At 48.9% G+C, this 24,456-nt stretch overlaps 1 long non-coding RNA gene across 3 annotated transcripts in view; it reads left to right on the top strand.

Annotated features, from left to right (window-relative positions):
* Window positions 1-641: 641 nt before the first annotated feature.
* The window catches only part of LOC121096300, a 59,042-nt gene continuing 35,227 nt past the window's right edge, over window positions 642-24,456 (top strand). Inside the window, exon 1 of one of the 3 annotated variants that reach the window (XR_005830443.1) lies at window positions 642-696. This is a non-coding gene — a long non-coding RNA (uncharacterized LOC121096300). Of the gene's footprint in view, window positions 756-24,456 lie in introns of all 3 variants that reach the window. The other 2 variants (XR_005830444.1, XR_005830442.1) reach the window with 2 other exon arrangements.

Here is a 24,456-nt window from a genome sequence, read left to right as displayed (position 1 = left end):
CCAAACAAAGCAGGGAAAGCTTTGTTCCATCAGAGAATTGCTTAGTAGCTAGATATCTATGGTGCTCTCCATCAAAGCAATGCTCATGAGCACTTGAGGACAGTGATTTTAGGAAGTGCTCCACTGAAAGAAATCCCACCTGAAGTGGACCCTAAATGTAATGGTACAAGACTCTATACTGGACACAAGAAACGTGAAGAAGCTCATGTCGCTCCTGTGGTGCTGTGTTGTGATACCCGCCTTTGCCTTCAGGAAACTGAAACCTGAAGAATGGTCATTTTCTGAAGATCACCTGCCGAGTTGGTGTCAGAGCCCAGCTCGAGGTCCAAAGCCACATTCCCTGTTTCAGAGACATCATTCCCTACATGGGGACTGCTATCCTGGCATTGTACCAGCTCTAATTTTTACTTAAAGAACAAATCAATCAGAGCTAACCTACCCATCCCTGTTTGAAGCTGGGCCAAGTCACAACTGAGCACCATTTATGAAATAGTAACTGGAGCTCTGGAAACTGAATTACTATATTTATTCAGCCTGAGGTGAAGTCTGTCACCAGATAATTGCAAAGGGGAATGAACTTATTCCAGTAAGGTCAGTTTTACCATTTCACCCCTTGCAAGCTCAGTTCATAGTTCCTGTTTGTTAACTGCAACTGAGCTGCACACAGAGGCTTTGTGCTGGGGATCTCTCTGAGAGGTAGGATGAAATGGTGCCTGTCCCAAAGAATTTAAGGAGAGGATGTTTGTCTCATGCAGGTTAGTAGCAGGCCTTTTTGTTTAAACAGAACGATTTCCTATATTCACTGTACTTAGGAAACACTCTGATTAGGGTGTTTTCTCGGGGACATATGAGTCTGAAGCAGAGGAGAAAGAGGAATCCTTTTGTGGGGGAAGGAGTATGGAAGCAAAGAAAAGTTTGGGTAGAGAGGAGTTGTGGCATGGTTTGGTAATAAAGGGCTGCTCGGGCAGAGGGGAGTGAAAGGTGTTGACACCCAAGAACAATGCAATACAGTGAATAAAAAGTCAAAATCAAGCATGCTGGACGAGTGTCTCTGGCGAAGGTTTTCTGTGCTGTTGGCTGCATGCAGCTGCGATCTGCATGCTGCCTGTCCCAAATCTACCAGCAGTTTCTCCTGAACTGGAACCATCTACAGAAAGGCTGCCAAAACCACTTTCCTGGACACTGAGCAGAGATGCTGGTTGAGCTCCCATCAGAGAATTGGCCTGGCTTCTGGGAATAGAGCCGCTCCAGTCACACCCCTTGCCTGCTCACTGCTCTTGGAGTGTCCAAACTATTGTTTGCAGGGCCTGAATTGCAGAGCTGCATGTGTGGAACAGAAACAAAGTTCCCACACCCAAAGAGCTGGGCAGCAAGTCTTCATGCCCTCAAACCCTCTGGGGGTGGGAGGTCATCACCAAGCATGTGTGTGTGGATGGTCCTACTCACAAAAGCTTCAAATGACCTGCTGTGTGGCACACTGAACTGCAGCAGTGCCAGGATGCTGCTAATAGTCCTGGAGCATTGCTTTAAATTTGGTTTCCCATACAACATCAGATCTGTCACCTGCAGGATACGAATCCCTCCGTGCTAGTACCTACCATGGCCATTTCTGCACTTAGTACCCCACTCTTTCAAAGGTTTTATTTCCCCACACATCACAGCTAGGTCACAAATATAAATATTCATGGATCAGGTGGACACATGCTGTCCATTCTGGTCATAGCAGACGTCTGAATCAGCCTAATGGCTCCAAAGCTCTGACATCCATTCTGAGTCAAAATGTGATTATTATCAGTTCCTCCAGAGAAATCTTGCAAGATACTCTGCAGTGGTTGGTTCTGGACTAAGCAAGCTTGAGGGCAAATTCCTTCTCAGCACCGTGGCCTTGGAATCTTTTTATCAGAAGCAATAAAGAACATTTTTCTTTTGGAAGTCTGACATGTTTTAGATAGTTACTATTCCAACACAAAATTTGGAGACCATTATAAATACTATCTGTTTCTTAAAAAAATAAATCTCGCTTAGCTCTTGTGCCCTGTAGCACCCTGAGACAGTGAGTTCCAGCTAATCTGATAAGACAACAGTAAGCTCACGTGCAGCATTGTGGGGTGTCTTCTTGCTGTTGGGTTGTAGAACTGGGAGTTCAGGATATCTCTCTTCTGTAGCTTGTTCAACATTTCTGTGACAGCTCCTTCCATCTGCCCTCCTTCCAAGTCAAACATTACTCACTGCTCTGCCTGGAGGTTAGTCCCCAAGGCCAGTTCCTCTGGGTGAGGGCACTGTGGCAGGGCTATATACAAGTCGGCCAAGGAAATCCTACCTCCCACTTCTCTCAGCTCTCCATCACCATCACCTCTCGAGGGTTCAACAGGATGGCAGAGGACCCAAAAGGAGTCATGGTGATAGGGGAGTTCCTAGAGCGTGGCAGGTGAACTGCTCCAGCCTCTTTTGACAAAGAAGCTTTTGCAGAACTTGGGGAAAAGCAAAGCGTGGAATTTTAAAGCAAACATCCCAGTGGGAACCCAAAAGTAGTGAGTAGCTGCACCATCGAGCCTGCCTTGGTGCAGCTTTTCACTCTATTCACCAAGGGATGCCGGGATAGCCCCAGTGTACATGAAGACAACATGCCACTGGAAGTCTCCATTGAGTGACACAGTGCTGACAAGCCCTGGCCCCATGATAATTTAGTAAGGGTCCAGTTTGACGTCATCCAGCTCTCTGATGGCAGCCATTGCCCTAAGCAGCAGGACTCCTGGAGATGTAAGGCAGCACATGTTCTCCTGGACACAACGATCGATGCTGGCTCTCAGGAAACCTCAGTGTGTGCTGAAATGGAAGTGGAAATGGTGCCTTTTCATTAGCACGCAGGAGTACTGGCATGTGCCTGCTTCTGTGCCAGCAGGTATTAATGCCCATCGGAGCGTGCCAACCAGCAGGCACTGTCTAATCCTGCTGTTGTATAATGAATAAAATTATTGAATGGGGGAACTGAAGGTCAGAGAATGAGAAGGAAGCTGTCTGGTGCAGACCTGCTGTGCTCTGCAGGGCTCCCAGGGGACAGTCCCCTCTGGTGCCCTCCTCACTCTTGCTCCTAGGGGCCTAGACCAGTGCTCTTCTCTAGATCTAGATGCCCATGTTCAAGGGGAGGCTATGAAGACCCCAGCTGGAATAGGAGGAGCAAGACTGATTTCAGCTCCAGATATGTCTGCCCACTTGTGCTATACCCAGTCATAGCTGGATATCAGAGTCCCATCCGTTTCAGGCCATTACTGAAAGCTAGGGCTGGTGCCTGACAAAACAGATGGAGGGTGTCCAAGGGATGAGCCTTCCTCCCCTTCAGCCCATCACAGGCCTTGCAGTGTGACTGTACCATTGAGTGCAAAAGAGCGAGTGGTACCCCAGAAAGAAAGGATATTTCTGGTATTACAGTGCTGTAGTGAAGGAAAGTGGAAATGTGGGAGGAGGGTCTGAAGGAGGCAATAAACCCACGTGATTTTCTTGTATCAGCTCTTCATTATAAGCAAAAGATTCCATCCCCAGGTCTCTTCTCTCCCATTGTTTAAAGAACTGACTGAAGATAAAGATCATTCAGTTCACAGAAGGAAGAAGGGGGTTGCTGCATTACTCTAGGGCCTCATGGAAGAGTTGGATGCTTAAGACTTTGGATGGACTCCAAAGGGAGCTGCCTTCGAGCAGCCTTCAACTGAAACGGCTAATCTGTGGTCTGAGGCATTTGGGGAGGGCAAACAGGGTTCTTAGGATTGTATGAGGTCCACAGAGAGCTGAATATCTAATTAATTTATCCAAATGCAGAATTCCCTATCATCTGCTTTTTTTTTTTTTTTTTTTTTTTTTTTTTTTAATTATCCAGAAATAGTGAGAGGGAACCAAAAGCTGAGGCTAATGTACAACAGCTCTGTTAATCATTTATTAGTGTTTGGTTGGTGCCTGTAATGTGTGCATGGAGATGGTTCTGATGAGCTCTGAACTTCTGGTTCCCATCTGGAACCTCTTGCTGTGCCCAGACTTTGTTCAGATTTTGTTTACCTTCAACTGGCCATCTGGCCTGTCACCAGGAAATACATCAGTACAGGTATTGATCTGTGCAATTGATTTTGTGTCACCTTCTCCTCTGGGAGTTTGTTCGCATGAGAATAACTCAGAAAACACCAAGTTCAGAATGCCACCATGGACCCCCACGAGTCCTCTGCCATGACGATGTCTCCTCCCTGCCAGTGAAACTCCCTGTAAAGAAATGAGAGTTCAAATACCAGTCAGTACCTGTTGGTACATTGACCAGCCAGGACTAAGAAGGTTAAAGGCTTGGGAGGTTCAAATTCCTTTATTCTCGTTTAGGCCAAATGACAGGTTTCTGTTGATGCCTGAAGAACATCATGAGGATGTCTTGTAAAAGCCAGCCCACTGGGGTCCTTGAGCAACATTTGCTTGAATGTTGAAGGGACTTGGAAGACAGTAGTCTTGTCCCTAGACAGGCTGGGTGGTTCCTCTGCTCACAGCTCCTGGGTTCTCATGGGAAGGTGGGCATTCATCCTCCTCCCCTGCAATAGATAGTCTCCAGATGTCTGGGATTTCCCTGCCACCGCCACACCCTTGGGAGTTCCACCATCCTGCTGGTGCTGGGGAGGTGCTGGTTATAGGGAGGGAGCTGGAAGGAGAGAGGCAAGAAAGGGACTATTTTGGAACTGCAGGCAAAGATCCTGGGCTGGTTTTGGTTCATAAAGCCAGCTCCCAGAGACACATGGAGCGAGAGGCTGTCTCTGATGGGAACATCCGAGATCATTAGCTGATCTGGGGGCAGCACTCATCTGTGTACAGCCTTGCACACTCATAGTCTACCTCTTCTTACAGCCACTGCTTCCATCATCCAGGTTTGTCCACTCAGCAGCACATGGGGTCTATTCAGGCTATATGGCAAAGCCCAACAGCGTATAAAGCTCAGCATCCCCAAACATCCCCTTGGCCCTGAATGCAGGTGAATATAAACTAAGAATTATACAGGAAGAAAAGACTGCTCAATTTTAAATGGTCACTGAGAAAAAAGAACATTTCCTAGTACCTGTTTGTCTACCATTCCCGATAGTAAGACACGCCTGATGGACAGAAGGAAGCACAGTCCTATAGTCATTCCTGTTTCCATTCAGTCAGCGGCACAACCAATAGCCGCATGCCATAACCCGCTGTACTCCAGGCCCTAACAGAGGTGTGTTGAATGTCTTACTGCGTGGCTGTGGAGCATGAGCTTTCTTCAGTTCAGACTAGATTTCCTTTAAGAAAAGAATGTACTAGAGGGATTACAAAGAGAGCCAAGGGATGAGGTAAAAATAATAGGAGGAGCATTTTCAGGAAGAATAAAAACAAACAGTGGCATTAGAGACATATTTATTTATGGGCTTACAAAAAGAATGGGTGGAAATCTGCTAACAGACCAATTTTCTGTCTCTATTGTCTTCTGCTGTAGCTGTCCTTAATTTTGCTAGTCCCTTTTCTCCACTGGGTATGAACTGGAGCACTTGCTAACAAGTGAAACCAAACTCTTCTATCCTCCTCACCTCAAATTTGGCTCCAAACCCCAGAGTTATGCAGCTGGAAAATGTTTTCAATAGCTCAGAGGACATCTGATGTTATTCATCCACATGCGCTGAGCTTCTGAAAAGGGTTGCTCCACACATATTTTGGAACCTGCTTTCAGGCACCAACATTTGAAAGGCTGGGCTGCACTAGGCAGCTCTCCTGCTGCTGCACTATAAGGGAGGGAATAGGTCAGAATCTACTCTAAAGCAGCAACTTTAGCCCTAACATTCACAGTCAGCACCTGCATTTGGCAGCAGGTTAGCCTTCAGGCATTTTTTGGTCTATAGCCTTAACTTAAAGGCTCTTGGATGTGCAGTCCTGCCCTGAGCTCCCCATCAGCCATGCCGATGTGCAAAGGAGACCAGGGTGAGCTGATACTATAGTTGTACGGGGCATCACTTAGTTCTTTGCACCTCTCTTTTTTCTCTTCGCAGCTTTTCAGACAAATGGCCAGCACACTTACAGGGAAAGCGGGCTGATGGGGAGTACCTCAGTCCCTGCCAGCTCTATGGCAGTCACAGACCTTGCCACAGATGTTAGCAAAAGTTTCTTGCTGACAACTCTATTGGCATCTTCTTCCTGCTGCTCACCTGGAGGTCATCCCGTTGGAAAGGCTCTGGGGATAAATCTCCACTGCATATTCATAACTTGCATGTGTTCTTCCAAGCTATCTCCCATTCTTGCTTCCCCCTTCGCAAAGACAGTGCTTTTCTCTGCTGCATCCAGCCCAGTGGTGGCAGGCAGGGGCTGCAGCTGTAGAGGTGCAAGGTGGGCTTTTTAGTTTGATCAAAACCACTGAAACCCAGGTGCAGGGAGGGAGAAAAATTTCCATTTACTACTGGGAGTCTCAATCTCAGGACTCATATGTGAATAATAAGACTAGACAAATTAGATACTAATTGCTATCAGGCATATTCATCAGCCCTTGCAGCTGATGGATGTTTTTCCACTGAATTCATTGCCTTGTGGATTAGGACCCGTGGACAGAGGGTGCAAACAGAAACCAGAGCTGTAAAGTCTGACAGAGAGCCACCCTGGGGAAAGAGCTGTCTTGCAGTCCCATGTGCGAGGAGAAGGCACTCCTTTGAGAGAAAGGGGGTAAGGGAGAGGCTGGAGCTGATCCTTGGTCCTCTGCAGTGGGGTAGGCAGGCAGAACATGAGACCTGGGGATTTGGGGCGATTCCCACCAAGCAGGAGATGGCTCTGCAATGAGCTCCGTTTCTTCCAGGGTCTGAACAAGTTCATAAAAAGAAGCTTGCAGGCTTGAGGGGCTGAGGGGCAACGACTCTGTAACCTGCAGAAAGCAGGCAGGTTGTAAGACTTGTGCCTGTTTTCAAGCATCATTTTCAAGTGGAAAAGGCTTTAGTGTCAGATCCTGGCTGCTCTTTAATGGCACTGCTTGAGACACACAAAGACCTTTTTATCTTTCCCCCCTCCCTCCCCATCTTCCCCACTCTCTTCCCAAACTCCTGCCTTCTCCTGCTCCCCCCAGAAGTGCGGCCAGCCCAGCTGGGGCTGGTGCGTGCCTTGCCAGGGGTCAGAGAGGCTGGTATGAGCTGGCTGTCGCATGGGCGAAACGGCACGTATGCACCGCCGCGCTGCGCCTTGTGCCTCCGGTTGCACAGCAACCCAGGGACACACGCTCGGGTCCCAGCCAGCTGCTGCGGCCAGCCCTGCGACACCTGGTCCTCAGCGGCCCTCCAAAAGCAGGAGGGGAGCGAGCATCCCTGTTGTCAAGGGAAGGCTCAGCTGACGGTGCCCAACGTGAGGCTCAGGGAGTGCACAGCAAATGCTCCAAGTTCTTGGCAGGCCAAAACCGGGGCTGCTGGGTTTATTTATTTATTTTTGGTGGGGAGGAAGGGTATGTAGAGAGAGGGCTATGATTTAAATATCTATCTTGTTGCCAACCAAAAATGTCAGCGGGGTGTTAAATTACTATTGACTTTGCTGGCCAGCATCTGCCCCCCCCCCTCACCCCTCTAACTCAGCTCTCCCTGCGGTGTCTCTCGCTCAGCGATCAGGGCTGCTATAAAGGGAAAGCAAGCCTCACCGGCCGACACTGGAGACGTTTTATTCCCCCCTTCCCCAGCTGAACCGGCTGGCCTCCAGTAGCAGGGGAGGATGGGGCACTGTGCTCCCCCCGGCCCTCCCTCCTGCCAGACCTGCTGGCCGCCTGAATGCTCCTTTTGATTCCAAGTTAATAGCCTGCCCTTTGCAGAACCGGCTTGCTTCCCAGCAGGCCCCACAATGGGTGCTCCAGGGGGTGGAGGGTGCCAAGGGGGGACAAGAGGACCATCGATGTGCTCTGACCTTCTGACTTAAGTCTGGTTTTGGATACTTTTCCCTGCTGTGCCCCCGTAATGTTTGGCCAACACCAGATGCTTTCGCTTTCAGGCTATTTCATGACTTTCAAGGGGTTCAAGGCTTTTAACCTTTTCCTCTCGCCCTTCACAGATATTCAGGTTGAGGTATCTGCTCAGCTGGGATCTTCATGGGGTGAAAGGAGAGAAAGTCCTCTGCACTGCCTGGTGTTGCCTTTCATAGAGCTCTCCAGCAGGGCTCTTTCCAACAGTTGCAGGGCACACAGGGGCCGTGTAAGGTAGGATGTGGGCTCAGATGTCACCCTTGACTGATCTTGAGCTGCCAGTGGGGTAAAGAGATGAGGTTCTCAGCTGGGATCATGTTGCCAAGGGCTTAGCTGCAGGGAGGGGAAGGTGTTGTTGAAGGGGTCTCCTGGCACTAGCACGTGTAGGGGAATGGAAAAGGTGAGGCCAAGGGATCCTAAAAGTCAGGGTTCAAAGGAGAGAAGAAGAGCCATAAGAACCTACACAGAAGTAGCTCACTGCCCCACACCCAGGGGAGGCCAGCTGACATCAAGAGCCCCAGATCTTGTGCTTCAGTCAAACTAGCTCTGGAAACCACACTGGGCAGCGCTTAATCCTGTGAATAGGCCCATTTGTCCTATGGGATTTGAAAGCAAAACTCTGTGTACTGTGTGTTAGAAGTCAGGGGGGGCATACGGGCAAAAGAATGGGCACTCTGCAAAATCAGGAGCTATACGTTAGCAAGGTTTGTGCCAAAGGAAAAAAAAGTTAATGACAAGCAGTGTGACCCTGCAATGACTTGGCTTGCTAAGCCTGCAGGCTCCGTTTGATTTTGCTTCTCATTAATAATATCAACCACTTTGCTAATGTCTCTTAAATGAAGTGACCTGCGTGAGTAAGCCATATAGCAGGACCTCATGAGTGCGGGATCAGCAGGTAGCATGGACTGAAGCAGGGAGGGTGTTCTGGACTCCGGATGCTGCCTGGGTGCTGAGGCGGTGGTGAAAGACACCCAGGAATCCACAAATTAGAGTGTGTGGAGTAAATGAGGAGGCGCAATTTGTTCCGTGCCTCCTCCAATCAGTGTATCAGGGAGTTCCAGTTGTTCCAGCCCAAAATCACCACTTTGTTGAGTTGAGACACTGGCAACAGCAGATTATCGTCAAACTTTCATCACCCAGGGCTGAGTGTGAGCGTGAGAAATTTCAGCCCAGGGGCAAAAAAAAAACCCAACTCCAAATGGTTTCAGAAGGTTGCAGAAGCCATTGAAAAGAAGTGCTTAAAATAAAAGTGCCACCTCAACTATTAAAGCAGCCAATGTGTAAGTGCATCCTGGCAAGGAGCAGAGAAATTGCATGGTCTGATGTGGTCAGTGCAGGATTCCAAAAAGGCGTCTGACTAAGTACACCATCAAATGGAGGACTTATCCTTGTTCCAGCAGGATATTGAATCAGGGTGCTGTGAATCAAAAAGCCATTGGGCTGCCTATTGATTTAAAGGCCCCCTTTTTGTCAGCAAGTCTTCTCCTTACAGTCTGCAGCCACAAGAGTGAAGGAGGCTGGACTGCGGGCTGTGTCTTTTGTGAGGAGGTAGGGGTGAGTTTATGCCCCCCTTGTAGTATATCTGGTGCTTTCCTGCTCTGCTCCCTGCATGGAGGGATGACACAGGGGTCTGATCAACACTACTATGAGACAAAGTGGTTCCAAGTGTCCAGGACCACATAGGTCTGTACAGACAGCCCAGCATAGATCTTGGCATGCCTGTACTTCCCCAGCTCCAGCTTATCTTTTCATGCCACACATCCAGAATGTATTGCACAGCCGTGCATATTGCAAAAGCCCAATTTATGGCAGCCCCTTCTACTCCGTCTCAAGACTGCTCACTCCCAGCTTCCTACAGCCTTATTGCACAAGCAAGATATGGTGGCCAGGGCAGGAGCTGTGCCAGTTTTAAGCCCCAAGCTGGTATGCCTACTCATTACTCCCTGGTATTTCTGACATCCCTGCTGCCTTTTTCTGTTTTGCTTTCCCGTGAGTGGAAAACAGTTTCTCTTCCCTTCGTCAAATCATCTCCTTCAAATTCCTCTAAATGGCTTGCACCTTTTGTCTCTACTTTCATCACCATCCTCCTTCATGGCATGGTTGGCTCCCTCCTTCATGCCTGATCCTGCCTTGCCTGTTGGTATCTGCATAATCTGCATGGAAAGCTCCTTGGGGAAAGAGGCTGGTCTTGCTTGCTGTTTGTCTAGCATCAAGTACACCTCTCATGCTGTATAAATAATTAACAGGCATCTGTCAAATGCAGATGAGAGCACATCTGCTCGTGAAGCCTCTAGCTGCTGCTGCTTCCATGACGGTGCTCTCAGCTTCCCATGGAGGACTCATCTCTGGATGCGTGAGGAGATGTGGTAGAGGGTAGCTGGCTGTGGTACAACCATCACTTCGGGGAAACTACACTGCAGGGCACGGGCTGTAAAGCTGAGTCATGGTTGTAGGGAAAAAGTTTAACTCCCCTTGCTGCCTCGCTGTGTTACTGGTCCAAGATCTTTAGTGGCTTCTCTTTATTACTTTGCTGCATCAGACTAAGGAAAAATGTTAGCTTTGATGAGTTGCCAAGTCTTCACTGAATTATAATAACTACTAGAAATGCTATCAAGAGTGATTTTAGAAAGAACAGGAATAGATATATTTACGTATTAGGTCCTCAGCAATTTCAGCTGGCACTGATTGAGACCTTTGGCCGTAAAGGGCCACATCACAGTGGAAAGAGAATGGTTCTGCTTAGAGAGGGTGCCTGTGCCCTGTAAACCACAGGGCTGTGCTCTGAGGTGGCAGCCAGATTTAAGGGAGAGTTGGGAGCAGGCTGTGGGACCCTGCTTTCATGGAGCTGTCACAGCCCCCACTGTGGAGGGATGCTTGCTGGCTGTGGCACTGGGGGGAGCAGAAGTGGTACTCCCCCAGTGCTCCCAGTCTGCAGGGGCATGTGCCTCTCTTCCAGACCCTGCTCAGACACTGAACCACAATGCTGCATGCTAAGGGCCAAGACTGGCCCTTTCCAGGTTCCAAAGTCTGCCTCAAAGACAAGCCAAGGCAAGTCTCTTATGACTTCGGGATGCTGCACATGGCAGCGTCATGTTGGAAGGCTGGGTATTCACCTCTGTGCCGAGCAAAAAAACCCCAAAAAAACCACCCCAAAACCCCAGCCCCAGACATCTTTCCCTGCCAAGAACCATGTTTTTCTTACACAATGCTGTGCAGGGGGGTGGCTACTCTGAGAGCTAACCCAGAGTTGGCTGCAGGACCTAATAAGAAGCCATTTGCTACCACAGCAGGAAATCTGTGTGCAGCCTGAGCCTGTGTCTAATGACAGCTGGATGGCAGGCTGGCACAGGAGCATGACTGAGCCAGTTGTGTGAGGGGCTGAGCATCCTCACAGGATCAATCTCTTCCTGCAGAGTGAGGTACTTGAGAAGTGCCAGGAATATCGTGGACTCATGTTTGGAACCAGATTGTCTCAGCAGAGACCCCATTATGTTGACGTAGCTGCAAGAAACGTCTCATTTAACATCAAGCTATGAAAGCCAGGAGGGTTTTATATGACCCACAAGCAAGAGACATGTCTCAGAAGGTAATTTGATGTAAGAACAACCCATAGTGTTTGTGCAGGACTATGGCAAAGCCTCACAGGGCGCTTGGGTCACAATGGAGCTTGTCTTAACTTTGTTGTTATTCTGGGGCCCAGCACTACAACAGTAATCCAGACACTGACACTCAGTGTTTCCAACACATGCAAAGAAAGCTTTCCTGAGCTTCCTACTGCTCCCAGTACTGTCAACCCAACTTGTTCCTTTTGCTAATGTGTGTCGGCTCGGCAGCCAAAAGAAAAGCAAAATACATTTGAAGGGAGGGAGTGGAGAGAAATGTTATGAAATAAAAGATCAGAGGATCAAGAGCACTTTTGAGGCTCAAACATGCCACACACAAGCTCTGGGCCTGTGGTCAGCCGGAAAACATCAGTTTAAAATTCCACAATAGCCCTGGTATTTAATCCTTCTAATGCAAATTCCCCCCACCCCAGTCCTAGATCGGCACTACTACTGTGGTGGCACAACCCGAGCCTTTAAGCCCTTTTGAAGTATGCAAGAGTCCCTGTTTCTCAGCAGGAGGGCTGGGAAGCTATGTCAACAATGTCAAAAATGTTCCTGTGATTACTGTACCTTTCTGAGCAGAAACCAGGAGAGAAAGCAATTAATGCCTACTAATCTGGCTCATAAATAAAACTTGTTCTCCATGGAAGCGTCATCTCTGTAGCCCCTAATTAGGATGGCTGTCTGTCACCTCCAAGCCTGCAACGGTAGGAGGAAGGACACCCATTGTCTCCCTCTGCCTGACACAAGATGTACACTTCTGCAAGTGAAGTCTTGTGTTTGAATGTAGTTGCCAGCAGTACTGTGTGCCTCTGTGATATTCTCCACGGTTCAGTTCCCAAAACAGCCAGATATCGCAGGACCTGAGCACTGGGGTCTTGGCCAACCCCTGTGCTGAGCAGCTCTAATCCAAGATGTACAAAGGGTGAGGCAAGTGGAAGGAGCCAGAAGGCACAGGTGTTGACATACGATGGTGATGAGAACTGTAGACTACTCCAAGTCAGACAGAGGGAGAGGCACAATGTGTATTGGCAGATAGTCTAGCCTTATCAACAATTGAAGTGCATGCCAAGTATTTCCACCAGCCTCCCCTGTACAAGCAGGGTGACTTCCTATCAGCATCAGCAGTGAGACCCTGGAGAGCCAGGAGCACTGCTTACAGACCAGTTCTCAGAGGGCATCAAAGCGTGTCTGCATTGCACGGTCACTCCAGGTCTTCGGCACATGGGTGCTTTATCCTTGGGTGTCCTGAGGGTCTCCCCTATGGACTGCAAGAGGAGCCATCTGCTCCAGAGCAGAGGAGAAGCCTCCTCTCTTGGGTGAGGCACCTCCCATAGAGACCAGACTGAGCTGGAGCAGAGCTCAGACTGTCTCACAGCCCTGCAAGAGAAGTGTATGTGTAAAGACCACTGGTGTGCACTGAGAGGGAAACGCGTGCGAGTGAATGGGCTGAGAGGAGAGAACAAATGCACCATATGGAAGAGGCAACGGAAACATAAAGATGGTCGTGCCTTCTGAAAGTGTGGAAGGGCTGGACATAGCTGGTAGGGTCCTGGCAGGAGTACCTCAAGTACCTCAAGACAAGACCAATAGAGAGGTGATGGGATGAACCCAGGACAGCAGAAAGGATGGCGATGGTGGCAGGTGTACAAAGGGGAGACAGCTGAGTGCAGCTCAGGAAAACTGACCTTGTCATTGAAGGCCCATGCATGTGGGAAGTTTGGTGTGTGTGTGGAGGAATGGATGGTAAGGCTGGAGAGGACCCGGTCATTGTTACTGTGGTGCTAGTGGAGGTGGTCATTCTTAGCACCTCCTGCAGGATATCTAAGCATCTGAGGGATGGGCCTCACAGCTCCAAGTGACAGAATGTGGGAGGCAGAACCTCATCTACACCTTTTTGCTCAACAGTAACACCAAAACTAGCCACTGAGATGTAACCCAGGTCCCAGCCCCATTGCCTGAGACTGGGTCCCACCTATTGCTCCTCAGCGTCAGCACCTGCACACACACACGGAAGACAGCACAGATGGGAGAGGAGCACCTGAGGCATTGCTTTCTTAGCATCAAAATGCCAAGCCATTCCCATTTGTGTACACCACCCTTGCTGAGCTCAATGCACCTTGCAGGGAGAAGCACACCTTTGCCTGGAGCTCCTGTCCACAGGGATGCAGTCTTCCCTCACCCTCCTGGCAAAGCCATGCTGAGGAGCTGTGAGACCCACCTGCGGCCAAGCACAGCTGCTGCCAGGGCAGAGTGCCTTTGCAGTGCTTCAGATGAGCCTGCAGGAAGCGTTACCTCTTTAACTTCAGTAACATAAAAACTCTACTCCTAAGTGACGGAGGGAAAAAACATTTTCGATCCTGCTCCACCCTGCAATGTGCCAGGTTGCTGATGGGCTCGTTCTCCCTGCAGAGAGCGAGGGGTGATATAGGAATGTGTGATTCAGGAATTTGTGATATAGCATTTTTCCCCTCTGTTGACTGTCCAAGACTGTGATGAAGCCAGGCTTGGCACTACCGTCCCCATCAGCAATTCTGCTAAGAGGAATTTGAGTTTTTATGGTCACTGATAAGATTAAACTCTGTTGCAGCTGGCCAAGGCAGACTCGGCTGCAGGCTGTGTAGAAGCACTGCTGTGAGGACAGAGCGAAGGTAGTTTGGTTGCTCTCCTTGGGAATTCCCACACTTGCAAATGTTTGGATTTCATCTGGGCTGCAGTCTTAACTCCACGCTTGCTGGTGTGCAAAAGGCCTAGACCTGTGGATCAAAAGGACATAAGTCCCTTGGGGTAGGTTTGTCCCTGCTTCCTCACTGAGCTCTGCTGAGACCTGAAGTACCCCTGTGCATCTCCTGCAGGACAGGTGCTGAGGGGCAACATCAGGTGCAGCTCCTCTTCCTCCTCTGGGGATGGTCCTCCTTAAATGGGCCTCAGCAAGGGCAAGAGTGGGAAGATGATCAGTTGTCTATGATCTGCAGTTCTCCTCCTTACACAGCCTGGGGAACCTCTCAAGGGTCTCCACTGAAGAAATCTGCAGCTAAATAGCAGTCCCTTGGTCTTACCTCTGTTATGTGCCTGCAACATTCACTAATGCCCCCACCTCCAGAGCTGCAGAAAACATTATTCCCCAGCAAATACAAACAAGATTTTCAGCTCCTACCTTGAAACCTCTGTCCCATGTTGAGTCAGCAGCCAACAGGAGCCTGGGGACTTGTTGGTCCTCCTTCTTTTTCCTTGCCAGCCCTCCAAGGCACCCCACAGAGGGAGAGTGGCTGCCTTTGCTCACCTCTGGTTCCTCTTCCCACCTGGAGGGCCGTGTTCATGCCCCAGGGCCTGGCACCGAGGAGCCCCAGTGCCCCAGGGAGGGCAGTGCTGGTGAAGGAGGGTCAGGAGGGTTGCTGGCAGCTCATCTCTGCTGTTTGTTTCCTCTGCTGGTAGGTGGAGGTGTTGCTGGGTCCAAATTATGGGGTTGCTCCCCGTAACTCACCCTAATACTATAAACTTCAAACCCCCTACTCTTTACCAAATGAACTATGGCTCTGGGCACCAGCTTTCAGGTGTGCCTAATAAACTATATTTTTTTCTGTCATAAACCCTAGTTTTCCTTCTCCCTCTGATGTGCTATAAAGTCTAAATGCTAATGTACGGATTGGCCTCTGACAGATGCACCCTGAGAGACAGAGGGCCTATTCACTTCACCCTTGGTGGGAAATCCCTTCCTTGACCTCACAACCCACTTGTGGAGCAGATATTCTTTTGCTTGAAAATCTAGGAGAAGGTAACATTGTGACTTCGGGGGTTGTAAGGTACTCAGTTCTAAGTCATGCCTTGGACACGGGTCATGATCTGGGTGAGGTGGGACAGAAGGGAATAAGAAGTGCTGTGTCAAGCTAGCACAGCTCTCTGGGAGCTCAGCTGTTTCCTTACACGGGGGCACTGGGTGCACAGGAACCAAACTGGGTGACCTGAGGTCCTCCATGCCCTTTCTGCTTGTGGCAGGGAGGTAAGGTATTCAGGGACAGGTGGGCAGCACTGCTTCCATTTTAAGAGAATTATTCATAACGAGCCCAGCCTGCTGCTGCTCTCTCTCCGAGATGCCATCCTGGTCCTGCGAGTTGTCTGTAGGGCATGTCTGCTTCCACCGTGGTACCTCATGAAATAAGGCAGTGCTGTTAATTGGGTTTACAGACACCAAGATCGAGGAGGTCATGTTTGCCTTTGCAAAGTGACTTGCCCCAGGTATCACCGGGGAGGCTGTAGCTTAACAAGGAGCTAACTGAGGCTTGCCTGTGCCTGGGGCAGGGGATGTAAAACCCTGCTGTGCTCCCCTGCAGCCATGGTGATAGTTTCAAGGGGCTGTGGGGCAAACTGAGAACTGGGGTTCTGCATCCTGCTGGGGTAGCCATGGGGCAGTCCTCAGGAGAGCGCCTCGGGGAGTCAGCAGCAGGTGCAATAAATTAAAGGAATAAATGTAATGAAATATTGGCAGAACAAGATGTAAGAAGAGGTTCTGCCCTATGCCACATAAACAGGGTAGGTGCTGGAAGACCTTGCTCCCAGCCTACTGGGGTCTGGTCCCACTTATGTAAGTGACAACAGGGACAAAATCTGACAGAGTTTGAATTTCACATAATTTTAACATGGGTGTTCTTGGAAATGATGTGCAAAGCAGCGCCATAGCTGTGACCTGCACTTTGCCACACAGGTCCGTTAGTCCAGGCTACAAAGCACTTGCCAACCTGCTATGGAAGTGCTTTCAGCCCAGGCTGGGTATTTAGCCATTACACAGAGCAATTCCCATCACTCCAAGTGCTGGTGCTGATGTTGGGAGCTGCAGCTCCTGGAGATGGGGGTCACACTACAATCTGCGGGGCTTCAGCGATGTCATATTTCAGCAAGGCTGCCACCAGCAGAGGTCCTGAAATACCAGTTTTAATTAAAAGCTGTATTTTCTATTGTGCTGCACAGTTCATACATGCTGACTACTGCTCTTTCACCTCGCCGGGGCTAAGTCCACACTCTTTAAAATATGTCATGTGTCAGTCAGACAGAGCCCATGGGGGCTATAGCGCTCACAAGCCAGAGCCAGGTTCAATCAGAGTAATGTGTAGGAAACAAATGGAAGAGGACAGGGGAACGGTGGGGGTGGTGGGAGGAGGTCCTGGATGAAACAAAGAGAAAGAGGAGATCTTGGAGGCAAATGCGTGAAAAGAAAGAAAGTAAAAAAAAGGAGGTAGGAAATTATCTGTGGTAAAGAAAGACCAGATGCCTTTCTAGGGATCTGTGTATTTTAGGCGCTGAGTATGCCCAGAGCTCTCCTTCTGTCTCTTGTGAGCATTGGTCCATGTAGAAATGCCCAAGGGGGAGAAAGAAAGAACTATTATGTTAGCAGTGGATGGAAAAAGCAGATGTATAAAAAGTTTATAGAGTTACATGAAATCTCTCAAGGACTACTGAGTGGAACTGGCTTTCCAGGCTAGACATCCTCCTGTCTGCTACAGCAACTCACACCAGCCTTTCTGATGAGAAGTTTTCATTTTTTTCCAAATGTTTTGCAATCACCGCTGTCCATCTGGAGCCCTCTCTTCCCAGCGCAAGGCTCGCCCTCCTTAGCAGCCTGTGCACGACCACTGTGTCTCCTCCAGCAGACGGCTGGGCTCTGCCCGCCCTGGTGCGTTGGTGTGATGGTTATGCAGGCTGCTGCAGGCAGCCAGCAAAGCTCTCTGGAGCATAGTCCCAAGTCTAGCTGGAGCTGAAGGCTGATGAGTGGGACGTGATGGTCCCTTTCTCACTCTGACAAATCCAGTCTCCTGGCCACACAGATCTGACCCCCCACTGCCTCACTGGAGGAGTCTCAAAGGCTGCTCCAGGGTGTCTCCAAGGGGCCCTCCAGCCGTGGTGTCTTGCTAGTGGCATGTTCCCTCTTGCCCTGTCCACATGGTTCATCACCCTAGGGACCACCATCCTCCCCAGAAAGCTTGGCTGGTGGTTCCCTGGCTTGAAGTCAGCGACTGCGAGCTGGGAGGAGTTGGGTCCATTCGCATAACGCATGGGTGCCCCGGGCAAGGGGTGGCTGTGACCCTGGGGAGGAGGTGTAATGCAGGGGAGAAAGCCACCAGCTCCAGTTAGCATCTCGCCCTGTCACTGATGACAGAAGGTAGAACTGTGCCGCCTTATCTTCCATCACCTGTAGATGGCTCTTTCATACTCCGGTAAGGCTGGAGCAAAGCTGCCTCAGTCCAGCACTTAAAAAGCTCCCAGTGATAGGGCTACAGTGGCCTCCAAGAAGGAAGAAAGGGGAGGAAAATGACCCCCCTGTAACCTCCAAAACTATGTTTGGCTCACAGGGAAGCAGAAAGGAAAGCTTAACTCCTGTGCCTGCCCTTTCCTCTGACTTCCCATGCCTAAAATGAGTAGTTGCTCATCTTTCCCGTGATGACATCACAGAAACAGAGCTGTTGGAAATGACCTCACGCTCCTGCCTTCCTGCCTGTCAGGGGTACAGGGCTGCCGGGACACATGACTGTGAGGCTTCGGTAATACAAGATGGGAGCTATTCACTCTAGCTATATTAAGAACATTTCACAGGCTCTGGCTTCTTGGTTTAGTTCACTCACTGGGATCTTGTGTCAGCAGTTTTGAAAACACTCCTCTCTCCAATAGCAGTGGAAATTTGTAGGCTCCCTGTGAGACCGACCCAGCACCCACAGCAGTGGTCAGAGTGCCAGAACAGGCTAAACATAGCACTGCTAATTTTGGAGAGGTTAGGTGATCAGATAAGGCGAGATGGGGGCAGGAGGAGAGGGAGAGTGTCAGCGATGCTAGTGATGTTAGGCAGGGATAAGTAGGAAGGGATGGTTAAAGGGTCTCACTAGTGGGCTCCAAAAAGGAGTAGAGCTATTCAATGTCAGTATCTGGCTGTAGAAACCCACTTCTCCTGCAGTGTTCCCAACATAGCTTCATAAGCCAACTCCCAATGCATGCAGAGTATGCCCACCTCTCGTATAGGGTAACCAGGCAGGATCCTGCGGTTTAGGTAAACGACCCAGTCAATGCAGTGGACTAAATGATCTTTGCCACCGAGAGCAAAGAGGCACTCTCACTTTGCAAGTGACTGGGAAAAGTTTTAGGAAGTTTGCACTCAACACCCACTTGCAACCGTGCTTCTGCTGCAGTTCGTATGAATCCCACAACTCTGCTGGTGCAGTGTTCCTCAGCTGAGGAAGGACAAAGTAATCTGTTTTAGCTTAACCTACTGCTAAAGCCGGCTTGCACTGAAACAGGTGAGGGAGAGCTCACAGAGAGTAACTGTCAGCCAGCAGGCAGAGACTGGCAGCTGGGCTGCTTAATATCTTTGCTGGCTCTCTTTAGGACCACAAAAGGATGTTTACCTCTGTCCTGAACACATCAGTCATTAGAATGGCCTAAATCAGCTCTGGAGGCTCAGGCATATGGTCTGTCACTGGAGGCTGCCATGTGTCAGCTGGGCCAGAAGAACGGATTTTGTGTGTGAGCACCTCACAAATATGAGGTAAAGGGTGCAGGTTTCACCTCTGCCACCCAATGCACATAATGCCTTACTTGCTGTGGGCGAGGAGCCTGGGCATGGCTAGGTACTGTGGCTCAGCTGATGTCTTGGAGCTCACAAAGCCATTACAATCAGTTGCACTTCTGAGCTCCACAATTAAAGCAAGGGAGCAAGTGAAGAAATGGAAAAAGCAAATCATTATCAGGTGGACACTGCTCCTTTTATAATCCCAAGCTCCTTGATTCAGTGGCTAGGGAGGCAGTATTTCTGCTGACAGAACCAGATGTAAGGCCATCTAAGGCATGGGGGGCTCTTCCCACCTAATCAGGTGCAAATGCACAGCTTTGCATTTCGTTCCCTGAGCTTGCTCCTGGGACAAGAGCAATTTCCCAGCAGGATCTGCTAGGAGAGGAGAGGTTTGTAAGCTGCCTGGTTTCTAGCTGACTCAAGTGCCAACTGAGTTCATGGTCTGGGCATGTCAGGGAGCAGCTTTCTTCAAACAAAAGGGGGAAGGCGGGGGAGAGGGAAGCCCTCCAGAGGAGCTTCCACTCTGCAAAGAGTTCCCGAATGGCCTCCCACTTTCACATGATTTGGGCATTCGGAGTAAGGACGAGTAAGCCCTGACAGAGCTCTGCTACAGGGTCAGGCGCATGCTTCAGAGACAAAAATAAGTATTGGCTTCATTTCCATGTTCCCTTATCACTAAACCACTGGCTTCAGCTTGGCATTGGCCACTGAACAGCCCTCTGTGCCAAGACTCTGGTCTTAAGGAAGAAATAAAGTTAGAAATAAATTGCTGGGCAGTGAGGTTACTGTGTCTCACTGAGCCATGACAGATGGGATAAAACTTTGAGAGCCCCTCTGAAGTGCTCCCTAAGGGTTACTTTACTCACACCTGCTCATTCTCCACCTCCCACCATGGCCATCTCCCTAGCTCGGCTGGCTGCTGGGTGGAGAAGTGCGATGCTATATACTGGTGACTAGGACATGGCAGCTACTAGCACAAAGCGTGCAATTTCTATTGCATTCATCTGCAATTATTGTGCAACTGGGAGCCTATATTCATGTAGTGGAGGTCGTGCCACTTTGCAGTTAATTGATGAGTGAATGTTAAAGAAATAATGAGAAGACCAATCTGCCCTTGTACCCAACCCCCATGACCATCATATGGTGTTGTTAGGTACTATACCCAAGCCATACCCAGTATTCCTAGTTTCCAACTGAGAAGAACCTTACTTTCACGTGAAATGGAGCAGGAAAGATCGCTATGTGAAACCATGTGTTCAGATCCCCTGGAAATCAGGAGCCGCCCATGTAAGTTCCCTTTTTGTGCTTTTCCTAAATCTGCTTTTCAATAACTGCACACAGTTTAAGAGTAATTTTGGGATGTTCAGTGGCAGAGCCATCTTTTATGTGGCCGAGAAGGCAAAGCTGCAGGGATTTGGTCCTGCAGTCAGCTGACACTTCCCATGTAGTCTTACTACTTGTAAAGGTTTCTATCTAAGCATCCAGAACAGAATGTTACTTTGACTCCTGTTCCTCAAACTGTGACTCACTTACGGATCCCTATCACCCCATCTCACTCATCAGGGCTACAGAAGTAAAGGTTAGCATGAGAGCTTTAAAGGCTCAGCCCTCAATTTAGAGTGAGACGATGCAGAACTGGATGTTCCCCGGATGACTCCTCTACATAAAGCTCCAGTAACAGAGGTCTCAGCTCTAGCCAGACTTTTCAAGTATGTCCTGCCAACGCTCTTCCCTGCTCTCCCAGTGCTGGAGAAAGGCCTGAACCTGGAGTTAGGAAGGTCACCAAGCCTTTTTGTGGTAGCCTTAGGTAGGTAGTTTATTCAAGTACAAAATCATTTTTTTCCAGCTCCAAGGAGAGCACAGTGCAAGCTTAGTGCCTTCAGAGAGGCAGCTGAACTCTGAAATTGAGTAACGCTTGATCTTTTACTCAGAAAGTTGCTTCTGTCAAAGAGCATCATATCCAAAGGGAGGCTATTACCATCTGTCACTTCCAGGTGCACAGATTTTGCCACCTCGGATTTAAGGGAGACTCTCAGAGGCTAGGACACCTACTTCTAATAGCATGTTCCCTTAAGTCTCTTCCCTTAATTCAGACCTATGTGCTTCCTATGGTTTGTTTTTAAATATGTCCCATGGTAAATCTTTCTATTCCTCTGCTACATAAAAGCGTGCATCCGTTTTATGCCAAGCCTTCCCCTGTGGCTGGCAGCAGTGGAGAAGAACAGCACCAAAGAGATGAGTTTATCTCAACAATTCTGGCTGGCAAAAGTCAGCTGTGGGAAGAGCGGACACGTTGCTCGGTGCTTAAGCACAACTACATCTCTGTACTCAGGTGTCTATACTCAAGGGTGCACACACATTCATTATCTGCAAACCTTCCTTTTTCTTTTTTTTTTTATGGATGCATTTTCAGTGCGTGGGGAGGCCCATGCCTAGGAGTTTGTACATGTGGCAGCAGAACCTTGTGTGTGCTCATCTCAGCTAATGACAAAGAATCAACTTCGATTAAAGCTCTTCTTAACATTTGAGAGCACGTTTTCCTGGATATATTAAACTGTGGTCAAACATCATCCACATGCTTTGCAATGGCCTCATTACAAAGAAGACAGAAATGATGAAAGTTTTTAGCTAGAGCGAGGGTGTGTCAGGCCTTTGGATCTGAGTGTGTAAACAAGGGCACAACAGATTTTGTGAGTATAAACTCTGCAGGCCTATAAGACTAAACTCCTGTGACATATTTATGTTTCCTCATACACAAATCACATTGACTCTCACACTCCCCTATCACGCGGAGTCACCGGACTTCAAACGGAGTGGAGGAGGCAGCTGGATTCACTAAACAACATCTTGGGCACTATGAATGTATGCCAGATAATAAGGGGAGAATTGCAATTAAAATGTCAAACTGTATCACATTTCCATAACAAAGTCAGAGAGGATTTCCCTCTCTGTGCCTTTCCTTTCTGTTTAACTTGTCTAGGGAGCTGAGGCTGCTCTTCCCTTGCTGTGGTTTTCAACCCCTGCAAGACATGCAAGGTATATTGTTCTTGCAGTATTTGCTTCCTTCATGAGATAATTTGTTGAACACTTGAGTAAAACTGTGTAACAGAAGGAGCCAAAGTTGTCTCAGAAGAAACTATTTAAAACCTCTTGCTCAGCGTGACGTCTGCTTACAGAGCTCTGCTCTTTGCTCTCTGCTGATAATACCTCCACTTTGCTCTCCTCTGGATCTTAGAGGGCTTTCTGAATGTGCTACAGTCTTACAAGGCATATAAAGCTGATGTATGTATGAAGCAAATAAGGGAAATTTTAATGTGAAATCCAGCGTTGCATAGGTTCATTCTCAAGATTATTGCAAAGGTTGTCTTTGACCTTTAAACCCTGACTCCAGGCAAAAGCTTGAAGCTGTGCTAAGGTTGTCCAAGACTGAGACAAAAGAAGTAATTATGGAGAGCTTCAGGTGTTTGGCAATGATAATAACCACTTTAGACTAAAATATTAGTATCTCTATCAAGTTTCTCTCTCCTGCCCACCTGGAAATCATGTGGTGACTTGCCAAAGAAGGAAGAATTAGATCCTAAAACAGGAAAGAAAAATTTCAACATAGACCAAATATCAACTTGGCAAAAATATGTTTCCCAGGCAGATTTTCCTGCAGATACATAACTGAGTGACCATTTGTACAATGTCTCAAGGCTATTAGTGCTGTAAGCATTATCAACTGTTGTTTAGTGGTTGCTGTTGTATTTGACATGCAACTGGGAACCAAGATGGAGGTTGCTTCCCATAGCAGCTGGCTCTTGTCCCCTTGAAGAATATCTCAAGCTCTGAGCCAGCCCTTCCTGACCTCCATAAACACATTCCTTGCTTTTATATACTGTCATAAAGGAGACCTTGCTCTGTTTTGCCTGGCTGTGGCTGTCCTGGCCTTGCACAGGCACATCCAGCAGCTGGGTGTAAGTTTGAACTCTGGGATTCCTGCAGCAGCACCATCTGTGAAGGAAAGGATGTGGAAACAGATGCTACCGGATAATGTCTGAAGCCACTGAAGCTGCCTTGCAGCTAGGAAGCCCCAGGCTGATAGCATCCCATGTTCCCAGGCATCCCAAAGGCCATGGACCTGCTGAACGGAGTCATCGAAGAGGATTTGGTTCAGTGTTTCTTCCTCATGGAGCAAAATTGGAAGGAGGCTCCAGACTTTTTTGTGGCAGAGGACTGTGGAAGCACTTCTTGGTGACATGTACCAGCACCCACTCACTCCTTCTGCGGCACCTCTGAAATCCTTCCACCTCTTGCCACCGAGGGAACAAAACACAAGAAGAATGGCCTGTTGAAGAAGAGGAGCAGCATATTTCCATGTCACTTGCATGGGTGTCCTGTTGCAGAGAGACCTTTGTGGCATCTTCTGAGCTCAGCTATTCAGCTGAAAAGGAGAGGAAGTGGTTAAAATGGATGTGAGCATCTCTGTTCTGCTTTCATCCCAGTGCTGCAATGGACTTCCTTGAAGCAGCAATAGGCTGTGTATAAAACAAACTTCAACAGGCAACTCTGCTCCTTTTCCACCATCACTGTCACTGGTTTCCTCTCCATCTTCCCTGCACACACCACCTCTCCATCCTGCCCCATCTACTGTGGTTTTCTGCTTCTCTCTAAAGCAATTCAGGACCACCCACAATATTTTTAAGGGGCTTCTCCACAGAGTTCAGCCATCAGTTTACAGGTACCTTTTTTGCAAGGGCTGTTTCCTTATGCAAGGTGCAAACTCACTGTGTCTCCCAAAGGGCCCCACAACTATCTGTAAATAGTTTGTGACTGTAACATGACAGCTTTCATTTCCACTGACTGCCCCCTCCAGCGTCAGATCTGTCCGTGCCGAGGTGACGGAGCCCCTTCCCTTGGTCGGTGCCTGTTCCCACGCTCACTTTTGACCAGGCACCAAGGACCGCACAGCTGTAGCAGCCCAGGACTCAGCTGGTGTGACAGGATGTGTTTCTTCAGCAGATCCTGAAGCCCACGCCAAGCTTTTCCTTTCCCTCCCTGCCCAGCTGTGAGGTCCCCAGCCCTTCCAGCTGAAACTACACCTTCCTCCTTTCAAAGCTGGGTCACTCTGAAATATCCTGCCTGGCTTTTGCTGGTAGCTGCATCTCCCTGCAGCACTCTTGTCCAGGACATCTGCTATATTGTGTCCTGCAGTATCTCATGAGTCATCTCCATCCTCCCGCATAATTGCAGGCACAAAAATGCTGGGTTGTGAATTGGCTGGTTTGGGCCCATGAGCATCACTGATATGCGTCACCCCCCTCCCACGGGAAGTCCCTGTAACATTTAACAGAAAAACATAA

The sequence above is a fragment of the Falco naumanni genome, chromosome 12 (assembly GCF_017639655.2).
Source record: "Falco naumanni isolate bFalNau1 chromosome 12, bFalNau1.pat, whole genome shotgun sequence".
Lineage (NCBI taxonomy): Eukaryota > Metazoa > Chordata > Aves > Falconiformes > Falconidae > Falco > Falco naumanni.
This window is presented reverse-complemented; position numbering and strand designations above follow the sequence as displayed.